The sequence below is a fragment of the Coregonus clupeaformis genome, chromosome 25 (genome assembly GCF_020615455.1).
Source record: "Coregonus clupeaformis isolate EN_2021a chromosome 25, ASM2061545v1, whole genome shotgun sequence".
Classification (NCBI taxonomy): Eukaryota; Metazoa; Chordata; class Actinopteri; order Salmoniformes; family Salmonidae; genus Coregonus; species Coregonus clupeaformis.
The window spans coordinates 6,960,262-6,973,244 of NC_059216.1; positions in this window are offsets into that span (position 1 = coordinate 6,960,262).

Sequence of the window (12,983 nt, forward strand, 5' to 3'; positions counted from 1 at the left end):
CGGCCTGTTCAATAGGGCGATATGGGCGACGCACTGCCAAACGGGAAAAGGAAGGGATTTTTTTTCTAATCAATTATATCACGGCAACAGTAGTTATCAGTGTTGTAATCTGATCTGACTGCCACTAAATGTCAAATCAGGCTAAAGTCGTGCTTCAAATGGCCCCGCCCGTTTTTGGGCGATTTCAGTCAGGTTGAAAATCGCCCAGAAGTCTCTCATAGCCTGTCATGTAAAATCTATTTTTTTCAAATTTCAAAGCTTTCAATACATTCTCTATGGGTGTCTGTGGGCTTGCACTTACGCGCTTTCGTCATACATGACGTAACCATGAACGTAACTAAGCAAATAGCGGCTAGCAGCGTCTCTTTGCGACCTGCAGTGTGGCGTTATTTTATGTTTTTAATTTGTACACTTAGTGGCGTTATTTTATGTTTTTAATTTGTACACTTAGTTTACAAACATTCTGCCAACCATGGATTTCGAGTGGTGGGTTTTGGACTGATCTTGTTGATCGTGTACATACCCGCTACGAACGGACTAAATAATGAAAACGTTGCTGGCAGCGGAATCCAATACAGCTGGGAGACTTGGCTGGATGACAGAGTCCCCGGACAGAGAAGTGGAGCCGGCCGGCTTCACCCTGGTCGGAGCGGACCTCGATCTGACAGTCACAGGGAAAATCGATCCTGGTAAGAGAGCGACTCTGTACCCCCGAGCCCCGACATTGAACTGCTTTCTGTGTCACTGTGACCTTACTATCTGCCCCGTGAGTTCCCCCAATTGTTTGTTACCGTTGTGTACTGTTGATAATCACAAGTTTACTGGAGAACTGAGACCAAGTAGAGACTTTGGACAGGGTGGATATGCACAAGATTTTAGTCAGACCAAGCTATAACATTATATATTTACTACGACAGTACATTCAACCAAAAGCTAATATAACAAAGGCATCAGAGATTATTTATAATCTGTCACAGAAACTGGAATCCATCTCCCCAGATCAGTCAATAAATGCTTCTGGTATTGACTTATATGCTGCCCCTGTCTTCATGTTGTTGCTGGACATATCTTTTTTAAAATGTGTGTAGGTCACCTAAATCATCAGAAAAATTGCCCCTCCTGAGAATTTTTTCAGGAGCCGCCACTGCCCCTGTCCACTTTATCAGTGAAATCTTGTCTAGAGAGCATGCGCCAAAACCAAATTGGGCGAGTTTGTTATTTATCGCAACAGTTTTTGTAAAAAGAACAAATCATTGGTAGAGCTGAAAATGCACTGGAAAATGATTTAACTTATGTTTTTTTTGGGTACATGGGAACTTAAACCACAAAAGTGCTTTTATGTGCATTACATCATCACGCACAGCCCTTTATCCAAAACAAGTCAGTTTGATGGAAACACACCTCTGGTGGGAAAATACACAAATAGTTTTTATGCAGATTTTAGAATATTCACATGAAAATCTGTGGCCAATTGGATGGAAACCTAGCTACATACTGTAAAAGGCTAAGAGGAGAATCGAGTGGTAAAAGCTCTCCTGGATGTAAAGGGGTACCAACCAGACTGCCTGTGGACTCGCAGCAGGGAAGGGATGGACATGTTCTGAGGATTGTGGATATCAGCTAGTGAAACCTTCAACTCCCCCAATTCTATCTCAGTAGCCCAATTCACCATGTTGAAAAGTGGGTGGATATAGCAGTGCAGCTTGCAGTTAGGCTAACTGCTTTTGGACAACAATAACTGCTTTTGGACAACAATAAGTCCATGAATGATAACATTTACATTTACATTTAAGTCATTTAGCAGACGCTCTTATCCAGAGCGACTTACAAATTAGAACTGCATGCCACAAAAGGCCAAATGACTAAAAACTCAAGCATTAAGTTAGAGCATATTGAGTATAAATATAGTAATCACAACATAAATACTCTGTTCATTCATACACAGACTGTGGTGGTTAATGAAGACCAGGTGAAGCCTTCACATATGCAACAAGAGTTCATGTATTTTCAGGGGGGCCAAAATTTAACACAACACTCCAGCCAGACTTCCCCTATGATGCAGCAACTTGGGTTAAAGGTTCCTCCAGGTACAGTACCAGCGCTTCAGCCTTGGCTTTAAGCATGATGGCAATAAACCCAAAAGCTTTAGATTAGCAGATTGGAGGATATCGTCCAACTGTGGTATTTGGAAACCATATTTGAAAACAAGGGGATTAAAATGTCCTCCAATCTCTGCGTTTGGCAGAGCAGAACAACCTTGAACAAATAGTTCACAGACCCACAGTCGCTGGTTCAATCCCAGGATGTGATTTGGCATACATACGCCATCAACAGAGAATTTCATATGCAGTGGATTACAAAGGGATGGTTTGCATGTTGAAGTGCTGGTTGAATTTGCATTCCGCCAATTAAAAGTACAGCTGTGCAAATTTTGTTACAGTTTCTAAGTAAGCAGCGGGGACCACATTCGAGGCAACCAATCTACTTCAAGGATGTGGTGTTAATTTAACCCTTCACTCTATACTATCCATTTCAATACAGGAGCAGCAGGATTTCACGTCCTATTAGCTATCATGGCCTAATCAATGAGCTGTGGCCCCAAACAGCTGAAAGTTAATTACCAGGGCAGGTCTCTGTCTGTGCTGTCATCCAGACAGGTAAGTATCGGTAATTAAAAGCAGAAGAAATATCTGTTGAAGGTCCCTGGTAGTGGGAGGCAGCAGGCTGAACAAAATGAATTGTACTGAGACTCCTGGGTGAGGCCTAATTTGCTATTGAACCAATCAATAAAATAATTTCATCTGGGTTGCTATGGAACAACATATACCAAAACCCAAATAACATTTCCTTGGGGAGATGGGGAGGTGGGAGGGCATCTTGTTCTTGTTCTTTTGATAAAGATATTTTGCGTTTGTGTTTTTTGGGTATTGTTTTTAGAAAAGATTCCTGGTGTAAAAGGAGCAGTGCATAGTGTAGTCAAGGACATCTCTTTTGTTCCTTTTCTCAGAGGAATGTTTCCAAAGCCCTCACATCTGTACTTTCATTACTGCAGTCACACAATGGGCTGTGAAGAGTTGACTCATAGACAACAGTCAACATACATCCCTTTGATACAATACAGTACAGAACACACACTTCTGTATGAATCAGAGCACCTCAATGTCCTTCTCCTCACGCAACCATGTATAATGCCATCAACTTCAGCAGTCTTCTCCACATCGAGAGACATCAGTAAAGGAAAAACAATTAGCACACTACTATTAAAGCCATCTATGCATCTTTTGATATCCAAATGTCTTTGTAGAACCCACAGGTACTGAGGGCCGCTTGACAGCCTGGCCATGTACTTTACCTCCAGTATTCAGACCCCTTCCCCTTTTCCACATTTTGTTACGTTACAGCCTGATTCTAAACTGGATTAAATAAATGTTTTTCCTCATCAATCTGCACACAATACCCCATAATGACAAAGCGAAAACAGGTTTTTTGAATTTATTGCAAATGTATTAAAAATAAAAAACTGAAATACCTTATTTACATAAGTATTCAGACCCTTTGCTATGAGACTCGAAATTGAGCTAATCTGCATCCTGTTTCCATTGATCATCCTTGAGATGTTTCTACAACTTGATTGGAGTCCACCTGTGGTAAATCCAACTGATTGGACATGATTTGGAAAGGCACACACCTGTCTATATAAGGTCCCACAGTTGACAGTGCATGTCAGAGAAAAAAACAAGCCATGAGGTCGAAGGAATTGTCCGTAGAGCTCCGAAACAGGATTGTGTCGAGGCACAGATCTGGGGAAGAGTACCAAAAAATGTCTGCAGCATTGAAGGTCCCCAAGAACACAGTGGCCTCCATCATTCTTAAATGGAAGAAGTTCTATTGAAGGTCCCCAAGACTCATCCTAGAGCTGGCCGCCCGGCCAAACTGAGCAATCAGGGGAGAAGAGCCTTGGTCAGGGAGGTGACCAAGAACCCAATGGTCACTCTGACAGAGCTCCAGAGCTCCTCTGGCCTGAATGCCAAGCGTCACGTCTGGAGGAAACTTGGCACCATCATTACAGTGAAGCACGGTGGTGGCAGCACGATGCTGTGGGGATGTTTTTCAGCGGCAGGGACTGGGAGACTAGTCAGGATCGAGGGAAAGATGAACGGAGCAAAGTACAGAGAGATCCTTGATGAAAACCTGCTCCAGAGCGCTCAGGACCTCAGACTGGGGCGAAGGTTCACCTTCCAACAGGACAACGACCCTAAGCACACCGCCAAGACAATGTAGGAGTGGCTTCGGGACAGTTTCTGAATGTCCTTGAGTGGCCCAGCCAGAGCCCAGACTTGAACCCAATCAAACATCTCTGGAGAGACCTGAAAATAGCTTTGCAGCGACGCTCCCATCCAACCTGACAGTGCTTGAGAGGATCTGCAGAGAAGAATGGGAGAAACTCCCCAAATACAGTTGTGCCAAGCTTGTAGAGTCATACCCAAGAAGACTCAAGGCTGTAATCACTGCCAAAGGTGCTTCAACAAAGTACTGAGTAAAGGGTCTGAATACTTCTGTAAATGTTATGTTTCAGTTTTTTATTTTAAATACATTTGCAAAAATTCTATAAACCTGTTTTTGCTTTGTCATTATGAGGTATTGTGTGTAGATTCATAAGAAAAAACAAAGAATTTAATCAATTTCAGAATAAGGCTGTAATGTAACAAAATGTGGAAAAAGTCAAGGGGTCTGAATACTTTCCAAATGCACTGTAGATACAGTGCCTTCAGAAAGTGTTGATACACCTTGACTTACTCCACATTTTTAAAAACATTATTAAAAAACTCACCCATCTACACACAATACCCCATAATGACAAACATGTTTTTAGAAATGTTTACAAATGTATAGAAAATTAAATACAGAAATATGTAATTTACATAGGTATTCACACCCCTGAGTCAATACTTATTAGAAGCACCTTTGGCAGCGATTACAGCTGTGAGTCTTTCTGGGTAAGTCTCTAAGAGCTTTCCACACCTGGATTGTGCAACATTTGCCCATTATTCTTTTCAACATTCTTCAAGCTCTGTCAAATTGGTTGTTGATCATTGCTAGACAACCATTTTCAGGTCTTGCCATAGATTTTCAAGTAGATTTAAGTCAAAACTGTAAGTCGGCCACTCAGGAAGATTCACTGTCTTCTTGGTCAGCAACTCCAGTGTAGATTTGGCCTTGTGTTTTATGTTATTGTCCTGCTGAAAGGTGAATTAATCTCCCAGTGTCTGGTAGAAAGCAGACCAGGTTTTCCTCTAGGATTTTGCCTGTGCTTAGCTCCATTCCGGACTCCCCAGTCCTTAACGATTATAATTATACCCATAACATGATTCAGCCACCACTATGCTTGAAAATATGGAGAGTGGTACTCAGTAATGTGTTGCATTGGATTTGCCCCAAACATAACACTTTGTATTCAGGACAAAAAAATGTATTGCTTTGCCACATTTATTTGCAGTATTACTTTAGTGCCTTGTTGCAAACAGGATGCATGTTTTGGAATGTCAATTAGGTTAGTGTTGTGGAGTAATTACAATGTTGTTGATCCATTCTCAGTTTTCTCCTGTCACAGCCATTAAACTGTAACTGTTTTAAAGTTACCATTGGCCTCATGGTGAAATCCCTGAGCGGTTTCCTTCCTCTCCGGCAAATGAGTTAGGAAGGACGCCTGTATCTTTGTGGTGACTGGGTGTATTGAGACACCATCCAAAGTATTATTAATAACTTCACCATGCTCAAAGGGATATTCAATGTCTGTATTAAAATATATATATATATATATATATCTACCAATAGGTGCCCTTCTTTGCAACACATTGTGGTTGAATCTGTGCTTGAAATGTACTGCTCGACTGAGGGACCTTACAGATAATTGTATGTGTGGGGTACAGAGATGAGGTAGTCATTCAAAAATCATGATAAACATTATTATTGCACACGGAGAGTCCATGCAACTTATTACATGACTTGTTAAGCAAATTGTTACTCCTGAACTTTATTTAGGCTTGCCATAACAAAGGGGTTGAATACATTTCAGCTTTTCATTTTTAATTAATTTGTAGAATTGTCAAAAAACATAATTCCACTTAAACGTGGTCCTCTGTAGCTCAGCTGGTAGAGCACGGCGCTTGTAACGCCAAGGTAGTGGGTTCGATCCCCGGGACCACCCATACACAAAAATGTATGCACGCGTGACTGTAAGTCGCTTTGGATAAAAGCGTCTGCTAAATGGCATATTATTATTTATTATTATAAACATTATGGGGTATTGTGTGTAGGCCAGTGGCAAAAAATCTAAATGTAATCCATTTAAAATTCAGGCTGTAACACAACACAATGTGGAAAAAGTGAATACTTTCTGAAGGCCCTGTAGAGGAAATCCCACAGAGAAATAGCCATCCTGGCCACGGTAAAACATGATTACAACACATAGATCTGACATAGATCTGAGAGAGCTAGGCCTGGTCTCTCTGAATGCCAACGGACCAGAGGCAAACTCTCACTACAATAGTAAGATTGCATGTCAATTATGAAAATCAATAGTGAACTGATCATAAAGAGTGTTCTCCTGATTCTCCCACCCTCTCTATCTCTGTCATCCTACCCATGCACCCTGTCTCAGGTTTCCTGGTCCCCACTCATGACCAGTGTGCTGAGAGGCCCCACAGACACCCTAAGTGTGAGAGGAGTCGATGTGTGTGTCTCAGGTCAGGGAGGCCAGGCTCTAATAAGAGCTGTGGCTGGATGAAATGAGTCTGGGCTGGGGCGGACGGGAGAGTGATGGGGCTGTTAACATGGGGCCAGGGGACCCAGGAGGCTGGAGCCGCACGGTTTAAGATGTGGACATGGGTCATCGTGTTTAAGTATCAGCACATGAGGGCGTGTGAGAAATCCATGTCTCTCAATGGTCCAGAACCACTTCAAAGTTCTTCCCTGACATTGGAATACGTTCCTCTTGTTTAACGTCTGTTTGCACTTCACACCATTACTTCTCCTGATCACATTACAACAGTAAATTGATGACAGCTTCTCTTTTAAATTGCATATTCAACAACTTACAAAACAATTGAAGGAATAAGGCCTGTTTTTATTTTGAAGCCAGAAGGAGGCTAGTATCAGCTACATTTATGCCTATACTAGACTATGAAGATATTTTATATATGAATGCTTCCGCTCAGTGTCTGAGATCAATTGACACCCTTTGTCATGGAGCATTGAAATGTATTTTAAACTGCAAAACCCTTATGCACCATTGCACATTATATAGCAGGGTTGGCTGGCCTTCTCTAGTCACTCATAGGCTAGGTTACTGGTATACTTGTATTTACAAAGCCATTTTGGGTTTACTACTAATTTATCTGGGCATTTTTATTCTTCAGAAATGTGGTGGGTACTCCCTTCGTTCGCAGGACTTTATCCTGCTAACTGTTCCAAATGTCCGAACTGAATTTGGTAAAAGGGCTTATATGTACTCTGCACCATCGGCTTGGAACGCTTTAAAACATACTTTTAAACTGGAAGAACTTGTCCCGATTGGTGTTTTTAAATCATTGATGAAGGATTTTGAGGCTGATTCCTTGATCTGTCAATGTTTTTAAATTGCTGTTTTATGATTTTTTTTATACTCATGTGATTTCTATGGATTTTTACTAGATTACTTGTAGTTTTTTATGGTGTCTGTCTGTAATTGTGTAATGACTTGGTGCTACCTATCTTGGCCAGGACGCTCTTGAAAAAGAGATTTCATATCTCAATGAGCCCTTCCTGGTTAAATAAAGGCTAAATAAATAAATAGGCTGCTTTCTATTGGCAGGTAATCACACTGTCTGTCAGTCATTTAAAGAATGCCATGAAACAGATGGCAAATACAATGTGTGACATCAGGGTCAACATTTCTAAAGGGTTTGATATACATTTAAATATGATTTTCTTGCAGCTTTGCATGTGTATTTACAACAATAAAAGTCTAGATAAGCACAATGAGGACATAACTGAAAATGTCACATGAAACATGGACACCGCATATTAGTCTATTTATGCTCTAGTCCATTTCCCTATCATTTATAGCCATGCTAAACATTCCTGAAAAATGTATTTATATATTTGTTTATTGTAGTTTATATTATACAATACAATCCTTTATACCATGGCATTGTTGAATACTTGTTTCTGATTGTCTTGAAGGGCATTCTAGAGCATGCATTATTTCCCTATAACGCACAGTATATCAGCACGGTAGAATTCAAAGGCTTTAGTTCATTCTTACATGTTCTATGTTTAAGCTGCTTTCGAAACCAAAAGTAGAATTGAAAACATTATTGGCATTGCTGAATTTGATTTTCATAATAGCAAGCTAGGACTGATGGTTTGGTTAGCTAAACTAGCAAATTTGTTTGTTTGGTTACCAAGGAAACTACTGTAGGTATCTAGTAAACTTGCTAGCTACTGGATGTTGAACACATTTCTACCAGTATATGAACACATTTCTAGCAGCAAATGTGTTAAATTCTAGCCAAGGTATAAAAGGGATAATCAACTCGGGGCTCTATGCATTCTCTGGAAAATAATGCAACTCCATGGAAGGTTAGTTCCACTCGTTCTCTGGGACATTTGGTCTCTGGAATATCTGGTCTCTGGTACATCTGGTCTTTGGGACATCTGGTCTCTGGGACATCTGGTCTCTGGTACATCTGGTCTCTGGCATCTCTTTCAAAGTTCTGGTTTGGAAACAAAGAATCACATGAGGTTATTGAAAAAAGTCATTTAATATCAAACAAGATTTACATAATGTGTTACTTACAGTGGGGAAAAAAAGTATTTAGTCAGCCACCAATTGTGCAAGTTCTCCCACTTAAAAAGATGAGAGAGGCCTGTAATTTTCATCATAGGTACACGTCAACTATGACAGACAAATTGAGAAAAGAAAATCCAGAAAATCACATTGTAGGATTTTTAATGAATTTATTTGCAAATTATGGTGGAAAATAAGTATTTGGTCACCTACAAACAAGCAAGATTTCTGGCTCTCACAGACCTGTAACTTCTTCTTTAAGAGGCTCCTCTGTCCTCCACTCGTTACCTGTATTAATGGCACCTGTTTGAACTTGTTATCAGTATAAAAGACACCTGTCCACAACCTCAAACAGTCACACTCCAAACTCCACTATGGCCAAGACCAAAGAGCTGTCAAAGGACACCAGAAACAAAATTGTAGACCTGCACCATGCTGGGAAGACTGAATCTGCAATAGGTAAGCAGCTTGGTTTGAAGAAATCAACTGTGGGAGCAATTATTAGGAAATGGAAGACATACAAGACCACTGATAATCTCCCTCGATCTGGGGCTCCACGCAAGATCTCACCCCGTGGGGTCAAAATGATCACAAGAACTGTGAGCAAAAATCCCAGAACCACACGGGGGGACCTAGTGAATGACCTGCAGAGAGCTGGGACCAAAGTAACAAAGCCTACCATCAGTAACACACTACGCCGCCAGGGACTCAAATCCTGCAGTGCTAGACGTGTCCCCCTGCTTAAGCCAGTACATGTCCAGGCCCGTCTGAAGTTTGCTAGAGTGCATCCAGAAGAGGATTGGGAGAATGTCATATGGTCAGATGAAACCAAAATATAACTTTTTGGTAAAAACTCAACTCGTCGTGTTTGGAGGACAAAGAATGCTGAGTTGCATCCAAAGAACACCATACCTACTGTGAAGCATGGGAATGCAAACATCATACTTTGGGGCTGTTTTTCTGCAAAGGGACCAGGACGACTGATCCGTGTAAAGGAAAGAATGAATGGGGCCATGTATCGTGAGATTTTGAGTGAAAACCTCCTTCCATCAGCAAGGGCATTGAAGATTAAACGTGGCTGGGTCTTTCAGCATGACAATGATCCCAAACACACCGCCCGGGCAACGAAGGAGTGGCTTCGTAAGAAGCATTTCAAGGTCCTGGAGTCTCCAGATCTCAACCCCATAGATAATCTTTGGAGGGAGTTGAAAGTCCGTGTTGCCCAGCGATAGCCCCAAAACATCACTGCTCTAGAGGAGATCTGCATGGAGGAATGGGCCAAAATACCAGCAACAGTGTGTGAAAACCTTGTGAAGACTTACAAAAAACGTTTGACCTGTGTCATTGCCAACAAAGGGTATATAACAAAGTATTGAGAAACTTTTGTTATTGACCAAATACTTATTTTCCACCATAATTTGCAAATAAATTCATTAAAAATCCTACAATGTGATTTTCTGGATTTTTTTTCCTCATTTTGTCTGTCATAGTTGACGTGTACCTATGATGAAAATTACAGGCCTCTCTCATCTTTTTAAGTGGGAGAACTTGCACAATTGGTGGCTGACTAAATACTTTTTTTCCCCACTGTACCAGGCAGACTATTAAGTTTCAGCTCTCTCCATTGCTCAACATATAATACATTCTCACAGACTCCAATTCCATGGAGACAAGTATCACAGAAGCAGCTGAGGTTTCTGGTTGCCACTATCCCGTCTTTGACTGTTTTGATTCAATGCAACTTCATGGTGCCAGGCACTTGCTTCAAACTACAGTGACTTTTGTTTATTTCAATGTCCACACTGGGAACAAATGGTGGGCAATAAATGTATCTAGTCTATGGACACCACAATCCTTGCCGTTTGATACACTTAGGATGGTGTAAAACCTTCCCTGTAGTTCTCCCACACATAGTGACACTGCAGATTGCATACACATCTTTTATGGTTGGTAAATTTTTGGACACTAGGTGGCCATTCACTGTTTGTAATTTCAGTTGGATATTTTCACAGTATTCGCAGAGGCAACTCATATATTTTGCACTTATCTGTGGCTTAAACGATCTTGGTCCTAATCTGTAAAACATAGCAGATCCTATTGAGATACCAGGGTTGGCTTTGATACATTATTGGTGCAGCCGAGCAATGGAGCGGTCAAGAAAGCTGGCTGCCTTCCCAATCTTCTTGCTCACCTTTTTTTTATCTGGCACTTTATGAGAGACTGCTTCAAATAATTTTCCACTGATGAGACTGTAAATTGAGGTAATATATGTGGACCTCCAGGGCTTTTTTTTTGCTTGCCTTAAGAGTTTTCTACTGACCTCAAATATTTTTTCAAACTGTCTCTGTAGTTTGTAATTCTTACTCATATTCAGATAACAAGCCAAAGCCTTCCTAGTTGCAGATTGTCTGGACTTTGATAGGCCTTTGGCTACTGCTTCAACAACTGCCACTTCCAACTTCCTCTCTGTTGTGGTTCGGGTGTTCTTTTGATGGAAAATGGCTGCCTTCCTCTGTGAGGCCTTGTCAATGAGGTCCATGGTAGTAGTGACATACTGTGCTGCCTGTTTTGGCATACAGGCTTTAGCCCTTTGAAAGCTCTTCCTTCTGGCAGATGGAACCCGTACATCTTGCCCTGCTGTCTGCAAGGTTCTTTTAGAATGTTCAAGTTGCTTTCTCTGTTCTTCTAATTTATCCACTAGTTCCTTGAGACAAATTCTCTCTGCTTCCAATTTCTCTTGTTGTGCTTTCACCTGGTTTGCCTTTTCTTTGTTCTGACCATATTTGTCCCGTCTTTTTTCTTTGTCTCTTTCATTTTCCTCTTTTGACATAGCTGCTTTCTGGTCACGTTTCTTTAAAGCCAGCTTTGCATTCTTCTCTTTCTTTTTCTGCAATTCTGTTCTTGTAAGTGTTTTCTTAACATTTTTGGTCGCTCTGGGCTTCCTCTCTTCGCTTTGCCCTCATCTTCCGCATTCTCTGGGAATCACTGGCATTATATATAATTTTTTGCTGCTGCAGCTCTTCTTCCTTCTCTTTGTCTTTGCTTGAAATGTTCCTATTTTTTAGGATACTATCAGCAAGGGACATCTCATGTCTCTATGTTTTGTTGTAGTTTGGTCTTTTGTTTCATATTTCCTCATATTTTTTAGGATCTTTAGTCTTCATGCTGGTTCTCCAACTTGGCTTTGTGGTTCCACTTTTTATTTTCGGAGAGGATGGGACTCATTCATCTACCTTATTACTTCTTATGCATAGCATATATGGCTGCTTGTTTTGGGACATTATTCAACTTTGAACCTGTAAAATTCCAAATAAAATTTGATTGTAAATAAGACACATAAAATCCCATCAAATGCATTTAAAAGTGTATTTTAAAACTGTCTAACAATGTATTCTGGTAGGCTATGTAAAATAATCATTATAATATTATAAGATTGATTAATCATAAATAAAGGACGACAAGTAGGCCTATGGAAACTGGAGATTTCAGGTTTCCCTTTCAAATTCACACTTTTTATAGAACAACTACATAATTGGATGTTCTATATCCACAACAATGCTTAAACCACATCAGTAGACCACTTTTGAGTAAAAATTATAAATCCGACGTCTCTGCAGAAGTCAGGGCATTCATACTTCTTGCACTTCGCGGAGAAGCGCAGAGCTGTTGTCAAGGAAGTCGTCAAGGAAGTGAGTTTGTGTTTATACAGGACGTCCCTTAATCACACAAGCTCTTTATCACTTGACTGTCATTAAACAAATAATTTCCTGAATCAGCTGATGTTGTGCGATAATGTCCCCTTGTAACTTAACAAATGTGCATCAAATAACTATTATGGATAATTATTGAAGAACCCTGTTAATGACAGTATGGATGTTTGTTTTATTAATCATGTTAAAGTTACTCTTTCTGTTAGAAGCATTCGATTTTTTTTTTTTTTTTTTTTTTTTTTGGGAAATGGATCAGCTTAATATTGCAGATATATTGTATCTTCTATCAATGTAATTGTCTGCATCACTTCCAATCCCCCCATTTTTTTTTTTTTTTTTTTTTATATATATACTCCCCTTTATTACTTTTCAACCCCACCATCCTTTCCCTACTTGGAGTAAATTAGTGAACAACAATGCCCAGGTCTCTACTTCCGGTCTAT